At 37.5% G+C, this 24,984-nt stretch overlaps 1 pseudogene; it reads left to right on the plus strand.

Moving 5' to 3' along the window:
• LOC143399606 (DCN1-like protein 2 pseudogene) overlaps nt 1–22,349 on the plus strand; it is a 40,810-nt pseudogene extending 18,461 nt beyond the window's left edge.
• Nucleotides 22,350–24,984: the final 2,635 nt, after the last annotated feature.

The raw sequence follows: 24,984 nt of genomic DNA on the forward strand, positions 1-24,984 counted from the left end.
AAGAAAATCACTGGTTTGACTACGCTAAAAAGCAGTACAGAGATTCCTCAAAAAACTAGGAATGGAATACCCATAAGACCCAGCTCTTACACTCCTTGGTATTTATCTAAAAGAAATAAAATCAGCATCCTATAGTGATATAACCCCACTAATGTCTATAGTAGTGCAATTCACAATAGCCATGAAACAAGATATGGAATCAGCCCAGGTACCTGTCAACATATGAATGCATAAGAAAATGTAGTATATATACATAATGGAGTTTACTCAGCCATAATGAAATGATCCTAAATATGGAGAAAAAAAAAAGCCCTAATCATATGATTCCTGGAAACAGTCACAAACAAAACTAGCTATAAACTTGGATTGCCAACTTACTAAATAGAAATTTCCTTCTCTATTTAAACTGATATGAATTTTATTGCTTGCAATCAGAATCCTGACTTCCGTAACCTATCAACATGAAGACACATTTATTAAAATTTTAATCAACAGGGCTGGGATTGTGACTCAGTGGTAGAACATTTACCCAGCATGTGCAAGGCACTGAGTTTGATTCTCAGCACTGCATATAAATAAATAATTTTAAAAAGGTCTATTGACAACTAAAAAATATTCAGGGTATCTCTACTTAATGATCATCCCATGTAGACTCTGAAGTAGTTAAATATATATATATTTAAATGTCCGAATTATAGAAATACTGTGACACAAGCAGTAATCAAATCATGATTCTGTACTTGTGTACAAAACTCAACAAAGTCTAAAAATGAAAGTGGGAAGCCTGTTAGCTTTTGTGTATCAAAATGCCTGGAATATAGGTGCCCAAATATTTGGTTAAATATTATTCTGTGTGTATCTGTTACCTCTGGATGAGATTAACATTAGAATCAGACTCATTATGGCATGTTGCCCTCCTCAGAGCGAGCAAGCCTCACTTAATCCACTGAAGGCCTGAATAGAACAAAAGACTGAGTAATACAGAATTTTTTTTCTAGGTCCTTGAACTAGGGCATGAATTGTCTCCTGCCTTCAGACTCAGACTGAATCTTATACCATTGGCTCTTCTGTTTCTTAGGCTTTTGTGCTTGGACTGGAACTAACACCACCTGAGATTTTCAGGCCTTTCCAAAATTCATATTTCAAAGCCCAAACCTTCTATGTGATGTTATTAGGATCTGAGAACTTTAGGCAGTGATTAGGTTTATATGAAGTCATGAGAATGAAGTCCTCCTTACAAGACGAGTGCCCTGATGTTATGATGGGCAAAGGTGTGACTTGTGCAGTCAAGGGGGAGAAATAAAAAATGTTCACGCTCTTCTGCCTTCTTCAATGCTTTATTCACTCAAACCACTCAATACAATTTCACTCTATAGGTTCTTTTTTTAAAAAATATTTTTTTATTTTTTTAGTTGTGGTTGGACATAATAACTTTATTTTATTTATTTATTTTTATGTGGTGCTGAATATCCAACCCAGGGTCTCACACATGGCTAGGCAAGTGCTCTACCTTAGAGCCACCCAGCCCTCACTCTTAATAAAGAAAATGACAATCCTTAATGCTAGGCACTGCAATAGACATGATCAATCCACAGCAAACAATTCTAGATTAATTCTAAACACTGAAAACACTCTTAATCATGACAGGCTCATTACAGACATTCCCTCTGCATGCTAAGCTCAAGTGACAGATGGAAAGCCTCAAGCCTTAGGCTCTAAGTCCAGCAGATGCACACTCAGACAGCGGTAATCAGGTCAGGGACCAAGGCAGGCTTCTCCTGAGGTGGAGCTGACAGCTGGTTGAGGAGAGGGTAGTAGGGAGAAGTTGCAGTTCTCACCAGGGTCAAGATGTGGCTGTAGAGTTTGAGAGTGGTGAGGAAGATGCAGAGGATCAAGCAAACAAAGAGAAGAGTTGGGATGTCAGTCCCAACAGAGTCTTCACTCTGAGCTTGTAAGGGTAGGGAGAAGTGACTTGTTTATATCAGGGCTATGCCTGATGATCATATTAGAGGGCTCTGTAGGTGTGCCTGGTGAGACTGCAGGTTTCAAAGTGGAGTTTTAAAATGGAATTGCTTAGGCTAAGGCCTAAAGCCATCCTTATACCTGATAAAAAAAACTTTCTGTGAACTCTTAAATTTAGTTACTAGGATTAGAGGATGGGGAGGCTGGGATAAAAGAAAACAATCAGTTAACAGCTACAGGATGAAACCAACAAAAGTTTGTTCCACATTCATGAATGTAGGTTGAAACATTGGCTCAAACCCCACGTGGTAGACCACCAAGTGCTATTACATCCAGTTTATGCATGCATTTTCCAGATTATTGATTCCAGAACCAGAAAGTTCTTTTCCATATGAATTGTTCTCCGGTCCTCAAACTTCCCTCACTTCATGTTATCCTGCCTCTCTTAACTACAGACAATGTCAGTGCAATGTAAATAATTCATGTTCCCCTTTGCCAATTTTGTTATAAAAATGATCTTAGATCCAGTGGACAATTTTTTTTTTTTCAGTTGCTAACTAGCCTTGTTACAAATATTTTCAGAACTTGTTCCAGGTCCTGTTCCTTTTCTAACATTTATAATGGCTCAAAAAAAAAAAAAAAAAAAAAAAACCCAAAACCAAACAAACAAAAAAACCAACCTTTTAAGTGTTGTGGTTCAATAGTCCTTATAAGAAGAGAACAGAGAGTAGTCTCCCACCCATCTCTTCTTTTTTTAATATTTATTTTTTAGTTTTAGGTGGACACAATATCTTTCTTTTATTTTTATGTGATGCTGAGAATCGAACCCAGTGCCTCACTTGCTAGGCAAGTGCGCTACCACTTGAGCCACACCCCCAGCCCCCATCTCTTCTTTTAAAAAAAAATTTTTTGTAGTTGTAGATGAACAGCATGCCTTTATTTTATTTGTTTATTTTTTATGTGGTGCTAAGGATTAAACCCAGTGCCTCACACACACTGGGTAAGCGCTTTGCCACTGAGCTATAGCCACAGCCACAGCCACAGCCTGTACCCATCTCTTCTTCACCCATATCTTTGCAGCAATAAAGCTTCCAACTATAGGAAGATCACCCTTACCATAACCTAACCTTACTGACACTCTAACTTTAGGTTTTCCAGTCTTTGTAACTTTGGGAAATAAATGTCTATTGTTTAAGCCTATGGTATTTTGTAACAGCGACCCAGACTAAGAAAACTGACTTCCCTTTGACTGTTCTGTACTTTTGCAACCAGTGAAATTTCCCATTCAAGATCTAATGTTATGGGCTGGACCTGGGGCTGGAGCTCAGTGGTAGATCACTTGCCTAGCCAGCCATGTGTGAGGTACTGGATTCGGTCTTCAGCATCACTTAAAAATAAACATATAAAATAAAGGTATTGTGTCCATCTACAAGTAAAAATAAAGTTAAAAAAAATCTAAAGTTACTCTTTTACTCAAAAGTCTTCAGTAACCTCCTTTTGCCAAAAATATGGATTACAAATCCCATTGTATCTCTAATCTTCATCCCTAATCACAGAGAACTAATTGATGTTTTTAAAAAACCCCAAACCCTTCTTACTTCCATAGAATACATATAGTAACTACTCTGGTCTTAGGAATTGCTCTTCACCATTCTAAAAGTTTTCAGGTCTTGAACAGTCCTCTTTGCTGTCATACCAAAAGTCTTGAAAAGAAAAAGAAAAAGAAAGGCCAGGCATGGTGGCACAAGCCTGTAATCCTAGTCCCAGTGATTCAAAGAGGCTGAGACAAAAGGATTGCAAGTTAGAGACCAAACAAACAAACAGACAAACAAACAAATAAACAGAAAAAGAAGAAGAAGCAAGATTGAGGTCAGTTGTAGCAATTTAGCAAGGCCCTAAGCAACTTAGTGAGAACTTGTATTTAAATAAATAATAAAAAGGGCTGGGGATATGACTCAGTGATAAAGCATCTCTAGGTTCAATCCCCAATACCAAAAACAAAACAAAAGAAAATTTTGTATTAAAAAAGAAGAATAGAGAGGCTGGGTCTGGGGGCACTCACCTGTAATCCCAATCCCAGGGACTGGGATGAGGCTGAAGGATCGAAAGTTCAAGGCCAGACTCAGCAACTTGATGAGACCCTGTCTCAAAATAAAAGACTAGGAGTGGGCTAGGGTTGTGACTCAGTTATCAGAGCGCTTGCCTGGAACATGTGAAGTACTGGGTTCAATCCTCAGCACCACTTAAAAATAAAATAAAGACATTGTGTCCATCTACTAGAGAAAATATTTTTTAAAAAGGGGGGACTGGGAGTATAGCACCCCTGGATTCAGTCCCCAGTATGAAAATAAATAAATCAATTCTTTAAAAATTTAAAAGCATATTGTGGAAGAAATTTAATGCATCATGGAAAAGGAAATTTTAGCCAGCAGTTTTACCAAGTTCATAGAGCAGCTTGGATTTGAGCCATGTGAGTAGGAGAACAGCTTCTCAGACAGCTAAGACACAGAAAAGATTTAAATGAACTCATTTTTTAGATGCTCTGTTTATTATTAAAGTTTTCAGAAAAGCCTCAGACTTGGTCAGCGACTTGGCCTCTACCACAGCAAATTGCTATTGGGAACAATCATGTATAGGCTGGACTAGGAATCTGAACTCTCAAGTTCTGGTTTTGTCTTTGTCTCTTCTTTGTTTTGTGTTTTTTCGCCAACACATGTATCTTCTCCCATATGATTGTATGTTATTTTATAAAACATCTCAAAGGTATGAAGCTCTTTAGCTTCCCTAGTTATCAGCTGGATCTAGATAAACTGGCTTGTGTGTTCCTATTCCACGCCTTGGGGAGAAGGAAACCCAGTGCCTTGGCCAAGACTGCTACGTATTCCCTGTGGAGTCATGGTCTCATGGTCCTCTGGCTCAGACTGAATTCTTGTTCTGCAATCAGCAATTTGATCTTTACTCTGTCTTCATTCCGTTCCCCAGTTTTCATACCAAAACCAACTCCTATTTACTGGAGGTTTTGAGTAGGTGGTACAATGTATGTTTAGGGAGGTGGGGCCACATAAGCATCTTAAAATCAAACATCAGATACTCTTGTTCTCAGCAGTCACTTGGCTGCATCCCTTGTTTCTGTACTCACTTCTCTTTCCTCTGTGTTTGCCCTCGCAAAATAGAAAAAACAAACAAACAGGGGGAAAAAAATTCTTTCCATTTCCTTCTGTAGAGCCATTTAACCTTCTCAAACTCCTACTTCCCAAAGCAGCCATAAGCCTTCATCCAGGACTTTTATGGTTAGATGCAAATCTTTGGATTTTATGGTATTTTGGTTTAAGAATAATTTTTAAAAATTTTGTTATGTTTTATATAAACCAACACAAACCAGTAGGGTGTAAATTAGCCAACAGACCAAAAATGAAGAAAAGAAAAACAGACAAAAATACAAGGGTCAACAGGATCACATTGATCAGAATGAATCAAAGAAGCCCTCAAAAAACTGTTGCCAGGTGCATTGTATACACTGGAACTCTGCTCAGACACCCTCAGAATCTCCTCAGTCTACACTGCCAACCTGCTTTGAAGGATTGCCTTGCAACTTTGGATAGAATCATCTCCAGTTGGAAGGTTGGAGATGCCTGGGAGCTCACATCCTCCAAGACAGCTGGTAGCCAGCCACTGACTGGTCAGGGCATACAAAAGCCCAGCTCTCTCTTTAAGATTGGATCAACTCAGGGATGTAACTTTTGCTCCAAAGCTCTCTTCAGAATCAGACCAACTCTAGAAATTTATGCAAATGTATACACTTGTTTGTTTATCTCCTTTTCCTTATTCCATTTCCCTCATTCCCTTACTAATCTGCCCCAGTAGCACTTCCTTAATAAATCTCTTCCAATTGTAACTTTGTCTCAGATTCTGTTTCTGGAAAAACCCAATCTAAGGATACTCGGTATTCCATTTTGTTGGACAGACAACCTGGGAATTCATTTTTTGATATGCATTGAACAGCACTTATATGATTATTGGGTCTATTAAAACACCTTTAAATGATCATGTGTATGATACAGTCCATACCCTCACGAGAAGTTTGAACTGCTTGATATGATAAGACATGAAAAGTTATAGTACAGTATGAGATCACATGTCACATATTCATGCAATTATTATACTATCTTGTGGAGATGGAGAAGGCATGCTCCCAACTTCGTGATCAGAAAGGTCTTGATGGAGAAGGCATGCTCCCAACTTCGTGATCAGAAAGGTCTTGAAGTGGGTTTTCTATGCTGGGTATTAGAGGGCACAGTATATTTCCAAACACAAAGTTGGAAGGAGAAGGCAAATGAAATTAGGGAAATAGTCCAGAGACATTCAATAAGGTGTTGGCCAAGATAATTAAGACTTTTGTAATGATTTCTTTATCAAATGGAAATGATGATATCTATGTTCTGGAATTCTGGCAAGCATTAACTTATCATTTTTTTTTCTTGTTCTGTTTGGATCATACCCAGGGTGTGGTGCATGCTAAGTATGCACTCTCCACTGAACTTCATACATTTCCATTCCTGAAAGTCTGGCACCATGCAGCAAGTGGTTAGCTATTTAAAAAAAAATTAAATATTTATTTTTTAGCTATAGGTGGACACAATGTCTGTATTTTACTTTACATGGTGCTGAGGATTGTACCCAGTGCCCCATGCAGGCTAGGCTAGTGCTCTACTTCTGAGCCACAACCCTGCCCTGGTTAACTATTTAAAAAAATTTTTTTTAGTTGTTGATGTACCTTTCTTTTATTTATTTATTTGTGTGCAATGCTAAGAATCAAACCCAGTACCTTGCACTTGCTAGGCAAGTGCTCTAACACTGACCCACAACCCCAGCCCTACCTATTGTTTTTAATGTTTCAATTTTGTGTTAGTTTTTACAAAATGGAATCAAATTATGTATGCTGCATAATATTTTTATGGGAAACGTCATTTTGAGTTTTGCCCACTCCCCATGTAAGCTTTTATGATTCATGAGGCTAGAGAGTGGGAATCCCATTCAGATGTCATGTTGGCTGCTAAAACAGGGAAGATATCTTCAGAGTGCCAATGAAGAAAACTACCTTACCTTGTCCTGGATAATAAAGTCCCATTAAAATGATTGACTTGGGGCTGGGGTTGTGGCTCAGTGGTAGAGAGTTCGCCTTGCACGTGCAAGACCCTGGGTTCGATCCTCAGCATCACATAAAAATAAATAAGTGAAATAAAGGTATTAAAAAGAAAAAAACAAAAAAAAAAAGTCTTTAAAAAAAACACGTTTGACTTAACAGAATTCTACTCCATATGAAACAGATGAGTAAAATGATTTTTAGTATGTGATATTAGAGATGCTGTTGAAAGTGTGGAAAATTCAGAATAATAAATATCATTAAGGGCTGGGGAATTAGTTCAGTGATAGGGCACTTGCCTATCATGTGTGAGACCCTGGGTTTGAGCTCCAGCACTGAGAATAAAGAAAAGAAAAAGAAAGGGAAGAAAGTAAAAAGAAATTTGGCCTGTCTTCCTGTTTGTGGCAGGATGGGGGTGGGGTGCAAATTGAACCCAGGAATGCCATACCATTAAGCTACATCTCCAGCCCTTTTTATTTTATTTATTTTTTTAGTTTTTGGAGGGTACTGGGGATTGAACTCAGGGGCACGCAACCACTGAGCCATATCCCCAGACCTATTGTGTCTTTTATTTAGAGATAGGGTCTCACTGACTTGCTTAGCACCTCGACGTTGCTGAGGCTGGCTTTGAACTTGTGATCCTCTTGTCTCAGCCTCCCAAGCTGCTGGGATTATAGGTATGCACCCCTGTGTCCAGCCTCCAGCCCTTTTTATTTTTGAGATGGGTTCTCATTAAGTTGCTTAGGGTATCACTAAGTTGTTGAGGTTAGTCTCAAACTTGTGATCCTCCTGCCTCAGCCTCCTGAGGTACTGGGCCCAGTCCTTATATTTAATTTTTTATTTAGAGATAAAAATCAAGCTATGTTGCTCACTCAGGCTAGCCTCAAACTTTCAATCTTTCTGCTTCAACCTCTTGAGTAGCTGTGATTATTGGTGTGCACAACCTTACCTTCCTGCCCTGAATTTCTTCATGTTCAGGTATAACTTCTACATGTGTTTTATAAATAAAATCTATAGTATGTGATCTATTTATGTCTGCAATGTGTACAGAGAATCATTCATTATTAAGAAAGACTTGAATTTGGAGGAGAGGAGAACAGGATGTTGCAGCTGGAAGCTGATGAGACAAAGCGCCTGCTCAGAATCTAGAGCCTGGAGCTGAAGCTGGATCCGAAGGAGATGAAGCAGAAGATGTGCAAGGACATGATCTTCTCCTTATGGAACTTCCTCATCTATGAGACCCTGCAGTGAGTCACTCCACTTATCTTAAAGGAACTGGACAGCATATGAAGATTGGGCATCACATGCATGAGATAAAGAACCCGCTTACAATTTTTCCTCCTATCTGCAGATGAATGGGTCCAGAATGGTGTAAGAGACTCTTTGATTTAATGGACATAGACATTCTACTTTTTAAGAACAATTTGGACTATGGTAACTGGCCTTCATAGCTAAAATATACAACTGTTTGAGAAGTATGAGAAGATGTTTGTAGCCATAATGTGCCCTCTGCCTGTCATACTTGGCCTCTGTGAATGCTGGTATAATTGTAAATAGCATCAGACTCCATTTTTATTAATTATAAGGGATCATGTCTGAAATGGCACTGTCTTGTCAGTCACTTCTGTGTACATTTTTTTTTTACTTCTGTTCAGAGTGTATTTGTGAAGAGTCCCTTTCAATTATGTCTTCTGAAGTCAGCACCCAACCACAATGACACTTAATCACAGGGCCACTAGTCTGTATTTTCAATAAACATAACCATTAAGAAAAAAAAGAGAAAGTACTGAATTCTCAGCAATTGATCTTCTCAATATGATTTTCTTGAAAGATTATATCCTTGATATTAAAAATTACGTGTCGTGTGAAAACAAGTGAAGATTGTAAATATATCAACCAACCAGGTGTGCCATTTGAGCAAGCCACTTGAAAACTGGCTTTATGAATGACATGTAGCTTTATGTTCAGGCGATTCTTCATTAAAAAGACTGATGTAGGAACCTGCTCCCTCAATAGGAAAGAAACGCTTCAGTGGGGAGACTCAGTCATATTTGCTACCCTTCATCCCCAACCCTTTTAAAAGGAATTTTCCCCCCTTGAGCTTTTTTGAAATATAATCAATAAAAATTGTATGTACTTACAGTATATAAGACATTTTGATACATGTATACATTGCAAAATGATTACCCAACACACCTTACATAGTTACGTGTGTGTGTGTGTGTGTGTGTGTGTGTGTGTGTGTGTATGTGCTGAAAACATTTATGATCTACTTTCTTAGCAAATTTCAACTATATTATGTAGTATTATTTTGTGTAGGCAGCATGCTGTACAACTTTGGTACTCATTGACCAGCAAGGTCTGGGTGAGGAGGTTGGGGAGATTCTGGTAAGCAAAACAAAACAAAACAAATCAACTATTTATCTATTTATTTATTAGAGAAGTTTTAGGTTTATTAAAAAATTGAACAAAAACTAGAGAATTCCCAGATATCTACTACCCTACATATTAACAACCTCCCTATCTATCACCAGCTCTCAGCAGAGTGAGAGAATAAATAAACCTACATTTATAAATCATTGTCACCCCAAAACCATAGTTATATATTAGGGTTCACTCATAGTATGGAACACTCTATGGTTTAACAAATGTATAATGACATTTATCGACACTATGGTACCATACAGAACAGTTTCAGAGCTTTAAAAATATTATGTGCGTCACCTATCCATCATTCTTTCCTGCTAACCCCTGGCAATTGCTGACTTTTTACTTCTTTGTTTGTTGTTGTTGTTTACTGGCTCCAAGGTTTTGCCTTTTCTAAAATGTCATATAGTTGGAATCATGAGCCTGTAGCCTTTTCAGATTGACTTCTTTCACTTACTGTGTACTTGAGGTTCCTCTGTGTCTTTTCATGGCATGATAGTTCATTCTTGTTAATGCTGAATACTATTCCATTTTGTGGATGTATCACAGTTTACTACTCATCCATTCACTTAAAGAACACCTTGGTTGTTTCAAGTTTTGGTAATTTTTTTTCCAAATGGAATTACTTTTTCTTTCTTAAAAATATTTTTTAGTTATACATGGACACAATATCTTTGTTTGTTTATTTTTATGCGGTGCTGAGGATCAAACCCAGTACTTCACATGTGTGAGGCAAGCACTCTGCTACTGAGCCACAAACCCTGCCCCAAGTTTTGGTAATTTTGAATAAAGCATCTATAAACCTGATTGTGTAGACATTGTGTAGATTTAAGTTTTTGTCTCCTTTGGGTAAATACCAAGGACCACAATTACTCGATAGTTTTCTAAAAGTATGTTAAATTTTCCAAGAAACTGCCAGAATGTGTTCCAAAGAGGCTGTCTCATTTTACAATGAATGAAAATATCTGTTGCTCCACATCTTTGTCAGCATGTGGTATTATCAGTGTTTTGACCTTTGTAATAAATATTATTATCTTGTTTTAATCTGCTGTTCCTTAATGACATATGATGTGAAGCATCTTTTGAAATGTTTATTTGACATCTGTGTTTATCTTATTTGTTTATTTTTTCATTTATTTAGCAGTGCTGGGGATTGAACCCAGGGCCTCTACCACTGAGCTACATTCCCAGCTGTTTGTCTTATTTTTATTTTTAAAAATATTTTTTTTTAGTTGTCAATGGACCTTTATTTTATTTATTTGTATGTGGTGCTGAGAATCAAACCCAGGCCCTCACACATGCTAGGCAAGTGCTCTACCACTGAGCTGAGTGTCTGTTCAGATTTTTTGTCCATTTCCCCCAGATTAATTGAGGTACAAATGACAAATAAAAATTGTGTGTATTTAAGGTATCCAATGTGATTTTTTGACATACATACTCAATGTGAAATGACTATCAAGCTAGTAAAATGTATTCAGTCTCTTCACATAGTTACCTTTTTGTTTTGTGAGATCATTTAAAATCTACTTTCTTAGAAAAATTTAAATAGTTACTTAAGGCCTACTTTCTACTCAGTTTTGGTTTTTTAAATTTTTTTTTTAGTTATTAATAGAACTTTATTTTATTTATTTATTTTTATGTGGTGTTGAGAATCAAACCCTGTGCCTCACACATGCCAGGCAAGTGCACTACCACTGAGACACAGCCCCAGACCCTCTATTCAGTTATTTTTGTTTTGTTTTTAAGATATCTTCTTAACAAATTTAAGATTTACTTTCTTAGCAAACTTTAAGTATAATTATTATTAACTATAGTCACTAAGCTGCATATTAGATCTCCAAAATTTATTCATTCTGTATAACTGAATCTTTGTATCCTTTGACCAACATTTCCCTATTCCCCTTGCCTACCATCAACCTCTGGAAAACAACATTCTAATCTTTTCTATGATTTTTTTTAGATCCCACATATACATGAGGTCATGCAGTATTTATCTTTCTGTGCCTGGCTTATTTCACTTAGCATAATAACTTCCAAGTTCATCCATATTTTGCAAAAAACAGGGCTGAATAATATTCCATGTTGTATGCAGATATACATGTTTACATGTTACATTGTGATATATGTATCACATTTTCTTTATATAGTCATCTATCCATGAGTTCTGAGGTTGGTACTATATATTTATTATAATGCTACAATAAGTATGAGAATGAAGATTATTTTTTAGATATTATTTCCTTTGAATATATACCCAAAAGGGAAATTGTTGGGCCATATGTAGTTCTATTTTCTGGAGAAACCCCATACTGTTTTTCATAATGGTTGCATTAATTTACACTCCCATTAACATTGTACAAGAATTCTCTTTTCTGTGCATTTTCACCAATATTTAATTTTAATGTTTTGATAATATTCTTAGGTATAACATAATATTTCCTCATATTGCTGATTTGCATTTTCCTGAGGATGTTGAGCCATTTTTCAAATATTTGCTGGTTGCTTGTATGTCCTATTTAGAGAAATGTCTATTCACATCCTTTCTCATTTTGAATTGGGTTATCTGTTTTCTTGCTATCAAATTTCCTTAAATCCCTATTGTTCTCTTATTATTGTTAGTTTTAAGGATTCTTTGTATAGTTTGAGTAACAGTGCTCTGACAGATGGCTTTTTTCTTTCTTTCTTTCTTTTTTTATTCCTATTCCTTTTTGTTTAATATTTTGAGGCAGGATCTCACTAAGTTGCTTAGTGTCTTGCTACGTTGCTGAGACTGGGCTTGAATTTGCTGTCCTCCTGCTTCAGCCTCCTGAGCTGCTGGGATTACAGACATGCACCACTTTACCTGACTGTCAGATGACTTTTGCAAATATTTTCTCCCAATCTGTGGTTTGATTTTTCACTTTCTCGACAGTGTCTTTCACAGAAGTTTTAGTAAAATTCAGCTTATCAATTTTTCTCTTCATAGAACATTTCTTTGGTGTCATATCTAAAATGTCATCATGATGCCCCAAGGTCATCTGGATTTTCTCCTATGCTACCCTTTAAGAGTTTTGTAGTTTTGTGTTTTATTTTTAGTGGTGTGGTCCACTTTGAGTCATTTTTCTGTTATGGGTTAAAGTCTGTATATATATATATATATATATATATATATATATATATATATATATATATTTGTATTTTGATATCCAGTTGTTCCAGCATCATTTGTTGAAAAGACTGCTTTCTCCCTTATATTAACCTTGCTTCTTCAACAGACTAGTTGACTGTATTTATGTGGCTCTATTTCTGGGATGTTTATTCAGCTCCATCAATCTATTTGTCTTTTCTTTTGCCAAAACCACACAGTAACTGTTTTGGTTACTGTAACTTATTAAAAATGCATTTTTTGGGCTGGGGATGTGGCTCAAACGGTAGCGCACTCACCTGGCATGCGTGCGACCCGGGTTCTATCCTCAGCACCACATACAAAGATGTAAACTAAAACTAAAAAATAAATTTTTTAAAAAATGCATTTTTCTATTTATTTATTTATTTCTGCTAAAGATTGAACCCAGGGCAAGTTAGGCAAGTCCTCTATCATGGAATTGCATTCCCTAGTCCCTTATAGTAATTCTTTTTTAAAAAAATTATATTTATTTTTTAGTTATAGCGGACACAATATCTTTGTTTTCTTTTTATGTGGTGCTGAGGATCGAACCCCGTGCCTCATGCATAGTAGGTGAGCGCTCTACCTCTGAGCCACAACACCAGTCCTCTTATAGTAGTTCTTGAATTTGAGTAGTGTCCATTTTCCAAATTTGCTCTTCTCTAATATTGTATTGGTTATTCAGGCTCATTTGGCTCTCCATATAAATTTTACATTCGTTTGTTGATTTCCACACAAAACCTGTTAAAGTTTTGATTAGGTTTATGTTGACTCTCTAGGTCAGAATGGGAAAACTGATATCTTGACAATATTGAGTTTTCTTATTTGTGAAAATGGATTGTCTCTCCATTTATTCCATTTTTCTTTGATTTTTAAAATTAGCATGTAAAGTTTCCTGATATACATTTTATTGCCACCCCCGCCCCTTTGAGGTGTTGAAAATTGAACCCAGAATCTTATGAACACTAGACAAGCATTCTAAACACTGAGATACACTCCCAGCCTCCTTCCCTTTTTAAGGTACGTATATTGAAAGACATACGCCCTGACTGCAAATTGTGTTTTTTTTTCTAGTTATTACTTTATTACTCTTCTTACTTAACATGGTAAATAAAAAACAACCAAGGTATTGATGAATTTTGAGTTTCCAATAATACCAATTAGGTGCTGATGATTCATCTATAAATGGTAGCAACTTTTGATCAAGAACAATGCAAAATTTATAGCTCATCCCCAACAATGGCCATCACAAATTATCCCAGCATTGATAGTTAAAGCACTTCACAATTATATATCTCTTTTGTGAAGGTAGAAAGTCAGGTGAAATAATTTTTAAAAATTTTTTTTTAGTTGCTGATAGACCTTTATTTTTATTTATTTATATGCAATGCTGAGAATCAAACCCAGTGCCTCACATAGGTCAGGCAAGTGCATTACCAAAGGGCCACAGCACCAGCCCTTTAATATATGTGCATTTAATTAGAGAAAGGGTCTTGCTAAGTTGCTTTGAACTCCAGATCCTCCTACCTCAGCCTCCCTAGCCGCTGGCATTATAAGCATGTACCACCATGTCCTATGGGGAGATGAAATTAATTAAGATTACTTAATATAACATCAGTATGACCAATGTGGCAGTATCTGAGTTCATTATGATTTTCCACAGAGCAGTAGTTCTCAACCTTGGCATCACACTGGAATCACTAAGGGAGCTTTTTTTTTTCATATTTATTTTTTAATTGTAGGTAGATACCCAATATCTCTATTTCATTTTTTTTTTTTTTTTAACGTGGTGCTGAGGATTGAACCCAGTGTCTCATGCGTGCTAGACAAACTCTCTACCACTGAGCCACAAACCCAGTCCCACTAAGGGAATTTTAACAATACCAACAGGTTACCACCTCCAAAGATAGTAGTATGGTCTGAGATGTGGCCTAGTGAATAGAATTCTAGAAGATTCCTTAATGATTCTCATGTGCAGTCAAGGTTGAGAAGCACTGCCGTGGAGAAAAAAGAATATCTGACAAGTTCTGAAATATTTACTAAATGCCCATTTTAAAAGCTTAGAATTAGGCCAGTTCAGACAAGTGATGTTGACGAATGTCTAGAATAGCTAAGATAGTCTTAGAGGTAGTATTTAGGGTATATTTTTATTACTAATTTTAGGTTTCTAAGGGCCATGTTGTTAAGGTTAACATAAGTAAACAATCATGCAGAAATAATTCCAAAACAAATGGGTGGGTAATCCCAGCTACTCAAGAGGCTGAGGCAGTAGGCTTACAAATTGGAGAGCAGCCTGGGAAATTTAGCAAGACCCTGTCTCAAAAGAAAATTGTGGGGTGGGGTGAGTACTGGAGATTGAAGCCAGGGGAACTTATCACCAAGCTATATCTCCAGACTTTTCTTTTTCTTCCTTCCTTCCTTCCTTCCTTCCTTCTTTCTTTCCTCCTCCTCCTCCTCCTCCTCCTTTTTCTTCTTCTTCTTTTTTTAATCTTGAAACAGAGTCTCACTAAATTGCAGAGGGCCTTGCTTACTTGCTGAGACTGGCCTCCAATTTGCACTCCTCCTGTCTTAGCCTGTGCAGTCACTGGGATTTATAGGCATGCACCACCATACATGGCTCTCTGTCTCAAAATTAAAAATTAAAAAGATTGGGGGCTAGGGCTCAGTGGTATGAGCCTGGGTAAAATGATCTAGCATGAATAAAGCCCTTGGGGCTGGGGATGTGGCTCAAGCGGTAGCGCGCTCGCCTGGCATGTGTGCGGCCCGGGTTCGATCCTCAGCACCACATACAAACAAAGATGTTGTGCCCGCCAAAAACTAAAAAAAAATAAAGATTAAAAAATTCTCTCTCACTCTCTCTCTCTGTCTCTCACTCTCTCTTTAAAAAAAAAATGAATAAAGCCCTAGTTTAGATGCCTAGTACCACACACAAGAAACAAACAAACAAAAAACACTGTTAAGAGAATGGAAACCCAACCCACAGATTCAAATGAAATATTTGCAAAGTACAATTATAATTAAAGGTTATATCTAGAATTTATTGAGAACAATTAAACACTACAATTAAAATATGGGCAAAATCTGTGAACAGTTTACCGAAGAAGATATGTTAATGAAAAGATGCTCAATATCATTAGTCCTTAAGAAAATTAAAATAAAAATGAATTAGGAGGCACACCTATCAAAATGGATAAAAGACTAACAATGCTAACTATTAGCAACAAAGTGAAGAAAGCAAGATTTTCCTGCACTTCTGGTAATGTGAAGTATAATATCCACTTTAGAAACTGTCAATCTAATTAACAATCAGAGATTTTCCAAAGAATAAATATTTGTTTGGGAATGACAGAACATTGCACTGGGAATACCCATGCCACTGTGAATTATGGACATATTCAAGGAGGATGAAGCAAATGTTTCTAAAGGCAAAAAGAAAATTTTACATAAGTTACATGGATACAGGGTTCTTGGTTTTGGAGACCCCTCGGGAGTTGGTGTCTGTTCATTGGTAGAAGTGCTATTACTGGGCAATTGTTCTGTCAAAAGCATTTTGTCTAGGGCTGGGGCTGTAGCTCAGTGGCAGAGGGCTTGCCTTGCATATATAAGGCACTGGGTTTGATCCTCAGCACCATATAAAAATAAACAAATAAAATAAAGGTATACTGTCCATCTACAACTACAAAAAATTTTTTTTAAAAAGCATTTTGTCTAAATTGTTGTAGTCTTTAAGAATGTTAAAGATAGACTTTGTTAAATCTGTGCATATGTGTGAAGCATGTAAAAAGCATGGGGTGCTTGTACAATGAGAAGGAATTTCTTGTGGGTTGTTAGAATATCCTTGAAAAAGTACTTATCTGAAACAGGCAGGCATTAGCCCTCACACTTCATTATTTCTCAGCTTGAATTTTGTCTGGGTCTGATAAGAATTATTTCATCTTGGTATTATTAACTTTCTCCAAACTAACTAGGCAATTTCTTAGAAGTCAAACACATACCTTCCATTTGGCCCTGCCATCCCAGTCCATCAGGGGAGATGAAAGTATATATTCAAAGAAAGTATATAACAAAGATTTCTATAAAAATGTGCACAGAAACTTTATGTAATTGCAAAACATGTAAATAACACAAATATCTACCAACAAATAATGGATAAACAGAGTGTAGTAAATCCATACTATGAAATATTATTCCACAATGAAAAAGAGTGGATTGTTGATATGCTCTACTCTGTGTACATCTAAAATAATTATGCTGAGTCAAAGAAGCAGGGCATAAAAGATTATAGACTTATGATTTAATTTTCACAAAATTCTAAGGTATAAATTAATATATATTGACCAGAGAGCAGGGCAGTGGTTATCTTGGAGAGGGTAGGAAAGAGATGGAAGGCAATGTTACAAAAGGGTACAAGGAGACTTTTGTCATTTCCAAAAGATAGATATATAGTAGTGTATTGTGTATATACACCCATGTACTTACAAAATGGTACACTTTGACAGTTTATTACATGTCAAGTGTACCTCAATAAAGCTATTTAAAATTCAACTATAATTATTTGGTGAGATTTCAGGGTGTAGAAGAGAAATAAATGTGGTTAATTTACCATAATTAACAGAAAATTCAATTATATAACTTTTGAGAAAACCTTATTCTTGCAGTCATGGTGGCACACATCAGCAACTCAGGAGGCTGAGGCAGGAAGATCACAAGTTTGAGATCAACCTGGGCAACTCAGAAAGACCCTGTCTCAAAGTAACAAATTTAAAAAGGGCTGGGGATGTAACTCAGTGATAGAATGCTCCTGAATTCAATCCTCAGTACCAATAAGTAAATAAATAATTTTAAAATTTAAAAATGCTGTTCTCATTTCAAAAATCATTCTCAGCTGGGTGCAGTGGTACATGCCTTTAATCCCAGTGGTTTGGGAGGCTGAGGCAGGATGATCACAAGTTCAAAGCCAACCTCAGCAACTTAACGAGGCCCTAAGCAACTTAGTGAGACCCTGTCTCAAAATAAAAAATAAAAAGAGCTAGGGATGTGGCTCAGGGGTTAAGCACACTAGATTCAATCCCTGGTACAACAAAACAAAACAACATAACAACAGCAACAATAAAAACCCCAAAACCAAAAAAACACATTTTTTTCTTTTGCTCATTCTCATTTTTCTTTATCAGTCATTAATATTTTTGTTTACTTATGTCCTGTCTTGTTTTCTTTTTTTTTTTAAATTAATTTATTTTTTTTAGTTTTCGGCGGACACAATATCTTTGTTTGTATGTGGTGCTGAGGATTGAACCTGGGTCACACGCATGCCAGGCGAGCATGCTACTGCTTGAGCCACATCCTCAGCCCCTTTCTTGTTTTCTAACCTAAGTAAGTTCTGGGTTGGCACAAGGGCACAAGGAGAATTTGTCTTTTAGGGATGGGTCCCTATACAAAGAATTACCAAGGGTAGTTGGAATGTTATTGCCTAAGGATTAATTTCTGAGTTGAATCAGGTACAGATCTGTCCCTGAAGCAAGAGAACAGACTAAGCAATGTTCCAGGTTCTTTTTGACAGATTCATTAAATAGTCATATTATTACTGGTTAATCTTAAAAATAAAGGAGGCAGGTAAATGAGATAGTGGGTCTTGGCATTTGCAAATTCATATGTACTCCCACTTCTGTCCCTTATCCAAATCACAGTTATACCTGAAACAGACCTTGATTCTACAGTCTCTGGGGTGGGTGGAGTGAGCATGAAATGATGTGCATATGTAAAATATGCCTAAGACATGTGAAAACATGTCAGAGGCACACCTATACCATGATTGATGGATGTAAATTTGAATTCTTTTCCTTAGAATTGCTGTAATCATGCATCACTTCTTTTAATAAAAGGAGCCTCTGGTTTTACCAGTTACATTTTACTTAAACCCCATTAGGCAGATAATGTTTTCAGTTTAAAATGTTTTTGTTTTCATTTTGAGTAGGAGAGTCCCAAAATGACCAGGAATTTTTCCAGAGTATAATTTAGAAAGAGAAACTCCCAGATCTCAAAAATAGAAACCAGAAGTCTTCAGGCTGGAATAGCACCTTACAAATGAAGTAAAGCAATTTATTAAGTTATCAAAGGGGGCTGGGATTGTGGCTCAGTGGTAGAGCACTCACCTAGCACATGTGAGGCCCTGGGTTCGATCCTCAGCACCACATAAAAATAAATAAAATAAAGGTACTGTGTCCAACTACAACTAAAAAATAAATATTAAAAAAAAGTTGTCGGGCTGGGGATGTGGCTCAAGCGGTAGCGCGCTCGCCTGGCATGCATGCGGCCCGGGTTCGATCCTCAGCACCACATACAGACAAAGATGTTGTGTCCGCCAAATACTAAAAAATAAATATTAAAATTCTCTCTCCCTCTCTCTCCTCTCTCTCACTCTTTCAAAAAAAAAAAGTTGTCAAAGGAATCAGGAAGGAAAAGAAAGGAAGAAAATTGGAGAAAATGAGCTCCTTAAGTGTAGATATACAAATGGTCAATAGTACATGAAAAAATGTTCAACACAATCAGTCATTAGGAAAATGCAAATTCAAACCACAAGACACTACTTCACATGTACTAGGATGATTAAAATCAAAATGTCAGCTATTAACAAGTGCTGAAAATATGACTAGTCACAAAAGACCACATATTGTATGATTCTGTTTATATGAAATGTCCAGAAGAGACATTTCTGTCTATAGAAAGCTAATTATTATTTTTTTTATTTTTACTCCTGGGGATTGAACCCAAGGGTGCTTAACCATTGAGCCACATTCCCAGCCCCTTTCTTTAATCTTTTATTTTGACACAAGGTCTCACTAAGTTCCTTAGGACCTTATTAAGTTGCTGAGGCTGTGAGGCTGGGGTTGTGACTCAGTGGTAGAGTGCTCACCTACCTAGCACGTGAGGGACCCTGGGTTCAATCCTCAGCACCACATAAAAATAAAATAAAGAGGGGCTGGGATTGTGGCTCAAAGGTAGAGCACTCGCCTCGCGTGCATGAGGCACTGGGTTGGATCCTCAGTACCACATAAATATAAAATAAAGACGTTGTGTCCACCTATAACTAAAAAATAAATATAAAAAAAATAAAATAAAGATATTGTTTTAACTACAACTAAAAAAAAAAAAAGTTGCTGAGACTGGCCTTGAATTTACCATCCTCCTGAGATTACAAGTGTGTGCCACTGCCTGGCCAGAAAGCTGATTACTCATTGTTCAGGGGTGGGAGGAGTGGAAGGATCAGAGAGTGGTATCTAAAAACTACAGGGCTTTTTAGGGGGTGATGAAAATTGTTTGCAATGATGATTGCTCATTTATTAAAAATTGTTGAATCGTATACTTTAAGTGCATGAATTATATAGTAAGTTGTTATTTTTAAGATCACATATTGCATGATTGCATTTATATGAAATGTCCACCCAAATCCATAGAGAGAAATAGTAGTTTAGTGTTTGACAGGGAAAGAATAGCAGAAAAGGGAATTGGGAGAGATGGTTCAAAGATGTGGAATTTCATTTTGAGGAGATTTAAACATTCTGGAATTAGAGAGTAATGATGATTGCCCAACATTGTGAATATACCAAACACCACTGTTGGCACACTTAAAATAGTGAACTTTATGTTAAAATGAATTTCATTTCAATAATAAATTATATCTTTTTTTGAGATACTGAAGAAGTTTAAAGATCGTATACACTTCTGTTTAAGGTGAGCTCATTAAGTAACTGATTTATTCATTAAATTGGATTGACATATCTCAAAAAGTCTAAGTAAAAGCTATGTAGTTTTCCTAGTTTTTCACTGCTCTCCCTTACAGTGATTATATACATCAGTCTATATTCTTTAAATGACCATGCTTATTTAAGGAAGAGTAAAAACCTCTATTCTAGAGCATGTTTAATTAATGTAATTATGTCAAATCTGAGGCAGTTTTTAAAAGAATTTATGGGACATTAAAGCAAGTTTAATGGCTATAATTTTCAGATTTATTTGGCCTAAATACTGACTTATTTTCTACATACACATATGTTCAAAATGGAAGAACAAATTATGATAATTTTTGGCTTTGGAGTCCTTCCCTTGGTCCACATCACAACAAAGCTCTTTTTACAGTTAGGACAAAGATCACTTTGGAGTGATTCAATGTCAAATTGATACTGAGTTACAAGTATTATAATTTTATTACAGCTAACATGGAATGACACATAGTGGCAGTATAGTTATAAATAATTAGATGGTAGAAGTTATTATTATATTGTTTTTTTCTTTAATAAAGCTTTTTGTCTGATGATTGTGTCTATTTAAACCTATGTTGCAGTTTGATGGACTGTTATTGTTTTAGAAACTTTTTAAAATATATTTTTTAGTTGTTGGTGGACTTTTATTTTATTTGCTAATTTATATGTGGTGCTGGGAATCGAACCTAGTGCTGCACACATAGGAGACAAGCGCTCTACCACTGAGCTACAACTCCAGCCCATTTTAGAAACATTTTGAAATTTCTACCTTCATAGGTAGGGAACACTTGGAAGTTCCTTAAAATTTTGAGTAATAAATGTATTTACTGAATTAAAAAATGTATATTGAAATCCCAATGACTTGTGGAGCTGAGTCACGAAGATTCTAAGTTTGAGGCCAGCCTCAGCAACTTAGCAAGGCCCTAAGCAACTTAGGAAGACCCTGTCTCAAAGTGAAAACTAAAAAATAAAAATGGGCTGGAATGTGGCTCAGTGGTAAAGTACCTCTGGGTTCAATCTCCTGTACAGAAAAAAAAAAAAAAAAAAGAAAGAAAGAAAGAAAAGAAAAAAAATTATGTCCTAAGAATATAATTGAATAAGCTGGGTGTGATGGTACATGCCTGTAATCACAGTGACTTGGGAGGCTGAGGCAGGAAGGTCACAAGTTCAAGGCCAGCCTCAGCAACTTAGCAAGCCCCTAAGCAACTTAGTGAGACCCTGTTTCAAAATTCAAAAAAAGGGGAGAGGGGGCTGCGGCGCCAGCAAGCATGACCCGCAAGATGGAGACAGAATTGGGATTGATGGGATTCAGCAATTCTGTGACAATCTGAGGCTGGACCCCACCAGCATCAGCATTCTGGTCATAGTATAGAAGTTCAGGGCTGCCACTCAGTGCAAATTCAGCAGGAAGGAATTCATGGACCGCAATGACAGAGCTGGGGTGTGACAGCTGCAGGACTCCGTGAAGTTCAAGGACTTCTACCAGTTTACCTTCACCTTCGCTAAGAACCCTGGGCAAAAGGGCCTAGGTTCAGCTCTTTCAGCTCTATTTCCCAATGGGAGAGCTTGTCCTCACTCAGTAAGACGAGTCAAATGTAGACCTCACTTAGGGTTCTTCCTAAGTGGTGAGGATGTAGGCTTATGAGCAGGAAGAGATGATCATCTTAGCATTACCCTGCGAGTCCCCTAGATTAGAAATGGCTGTTGCATATTGGAAATTAATGTTATCGGGAAGGCTTAAATTTTTAGATCTTTGGAACACATTCCTGCTGGAACATCACAAAAGATTTGCTAGATTTTGGAAACATGATTGCAGATGTCTAACTACGATGAAGAAGGAGCGTAGCCTGTCCTCATCGATGACTTTGTGGAGTATGCACGGCTAGTGCTCACAGGTGCAAAACATAGCTGAAGGTGAAGCAAGGTCCGGAGCCAGCCCACATCCTGCAGGGTACACACGGGTGGTGCTGTGTGCTTAGCTGCCAGTCTCAGCCACTGTCCTTGCCATCCTGAAGCTGGAATGCCATCCTCCTGCTCAGAGCCATGATGGCTGGTGGGGACTCCGTGGGGCTGCTCCCCCAGAGGACGGCTGCTGCAGGGGTCAGCATGCTTGCTGTAGCTGCTGCTTTAGGAGATTGCTGTCTGATGCAAGTTCAAGGTGAACATCAGCAGTTACCAAATCGCACTCCAGTCACATTGTGATCACAGTACAGAGCCATGTCTGTCCTGGGATGATGTGGTTATGTGCAAGTCAGATGGCCAGTGCCAGGATGCAGGCTCACCTAGGGACCCAATGCTGTTCCTCCTGGGGTTGTGCTGTCTCTCTGGTTTGGATATTTGTTCTCTCAGGATGTTTATCTGAAACCCATTTTATATTTAAGGCCCCTTGCAGTTTGCAGTGGTGGCATGTGTGCACGTGACTCCAGCAAGATCAGACTGTTGTCCTTCTAACAATGCTATTTCAACTTCCTGAGAAGTTCTGTACTTTTAATATATTTTATTTAAAAAGACATTTTTCCATTTTCCTTTTTGAGTGGTGAATTACAAATTTAAAATCAAATGCACTTGTCCCTTTCACTTGTCTGCAGTCCCACAGTGCCCAGGGTCTGGCCCTTCTTACAGCCATCCTCGAGTGGAAGCAAAGCCTACCCCTGGAACCTTCATCTCTTTTGCAAGCTGCAGCCTGAGTTTACGCCCTGTCACTGGCTGCTCACGAGTCAGCCTGGCCTAGAGCCACTGGTGGCAGGTGTAGAGGCCTGGAGGCAGCCACTCTCCTGTTGTTGAGCTTCGAACATCACTGTGCTGAACTGACCGTGCATTTACAAGACCTTGTGCCACAGTGTGCCTTGCTGCCCTCCTGCAGCATGCCATGGAGCAGATGGGCAGGGCTCTCCGGGCCATCTCCAGTGTCCTGTGCACAGTTGTGCACCTGGGACCTGCTCTATGCTTAGCTTCTGTGTGGACATGCCACACAGCCTTAGGGAGCAGCCCCCCGCAGCCTGGGGACCATGTGCCCTGCAATGTGGGGAACTCCCAGTCCTGCAGAGTGGAAGCCTTGAAGAGGGCAGCAGGGATGGAGACCTAGAGGGCAGGGCTGGTCTGCTTAGGACGGGCCATGTGACCTTTCTCAGGCTCTCTTGCCCTGTCTGTGAAAGAGGAAACAGCATCTCTAAGTCTAACTCAGCATTTCTTTAATAAAATAAACTCTGGCTTAAATAAAAACCCAAGAAGCAGTACAGCACCCCCCTAGGCTGCCTGGACTCTTGTATAATTGTTCTGTTCAGAGAAGTTTGTAGAATTCAGTGACTAAGTGAGGGAGGCCCGCAGTCCTTCTGTGTTTAAGTTTTGAAGTTCTGTGGGACTGTTGATAGATACTGAAGTGTTGGTATCTAATATTGATATTGAAGTGAAGTTGGTCAGACTTCAAAAACCTGTGTTCTGCTGCTTCCATTAGTCACACTTTTGAGTCCTGCATGCTGCAAAAATGCTAAGAACTTCAAAACACCGCAATAAAGTGTTTTCCCCAGAAAAAAAAAAAAAATTAAAAAAGGGCTGAGACTGAGGCTCGTGGTTAAGTGCCCTTGAGTAAAATCCCTGGTACAAAAAAAAATTATATATATATATATATATATATATATATATATATATATATATATATACACATACACATACACACACATATACACACACATAAACATACACATACATACACACACATATATGTATACACAGGTACATTTATATATATATATATATATATATACACACACACACACACACACACACACACACACACACTGAATAAATGTGCAAAGTTCTGTGTTCGTGGTACCACTATTTCCATATTAAAAAAATCATGTGGTAAGCAGTCTACATTTCTTTGCTTTTTCCGGTACTGGGGATTGAATGCAGGGTCACTTAGCCTCTGAGCCATATCCCCAGCTCTTTTTGTTTTTTATTTTGAGACAGGGTCTCACTAAATTACTCAGGGCCTCGCTAAGTTGCTGAGGCTAGCTTTGAATTTGAAATCCTCCTGCCTCAGCCTCCTGAGCCACTGGGATTGCAGACATGCACCACTGCACTTGACGCTTTTTTATTTTTTGAGACCGTTTGCCAAAAGGCATTAAGTTTAGTTTGACATATTTGTACAAGAATATACTCTGTGGCCATATATTGATACTTATCATGGAAAGATGTCCAAAATGTATTGTTGGTGGGAAAAGTAGGTTATCAAATAGTATTTATAGACTAATTCCATTAAAATTACATATAGATTATACTTTTCTGTATTTTCTGAAATTTTTTCAATGAACATAATGCATGTTACATTTACGTTAATAAAAATCTTGAAGAAAAAGATATCTTTGTCACGTATGGTTACTTTCCTCTCCTCAACTTCTTTAACTAAAGGACAGGATTCATGTCCTGGAACTCCTCAGCTTCCCTATAGTACCACACTACAAGGAAGGCAACATATGTAACTCTCCTCTACTTCAGAGATACCAGAGTCAGGACAAAGATCACATCAGAGAACGGCAATGATAGTT

This window comes from Callospermophilus lateralis, chromosome 1, assembly GCF_048772815.1.
Source record: "Callospermophilus lateralis isolate mCalLat2 chromosome 1, mCalLat2.hap1, whole genome shotgun sequence".
NCBI classification, from domain to species: Eukaryota; Metazoa; Chordata; class Mammalia; order Rodentia; family Sciuridae; genus Callospermophilus; species Callospermophilus lateralis.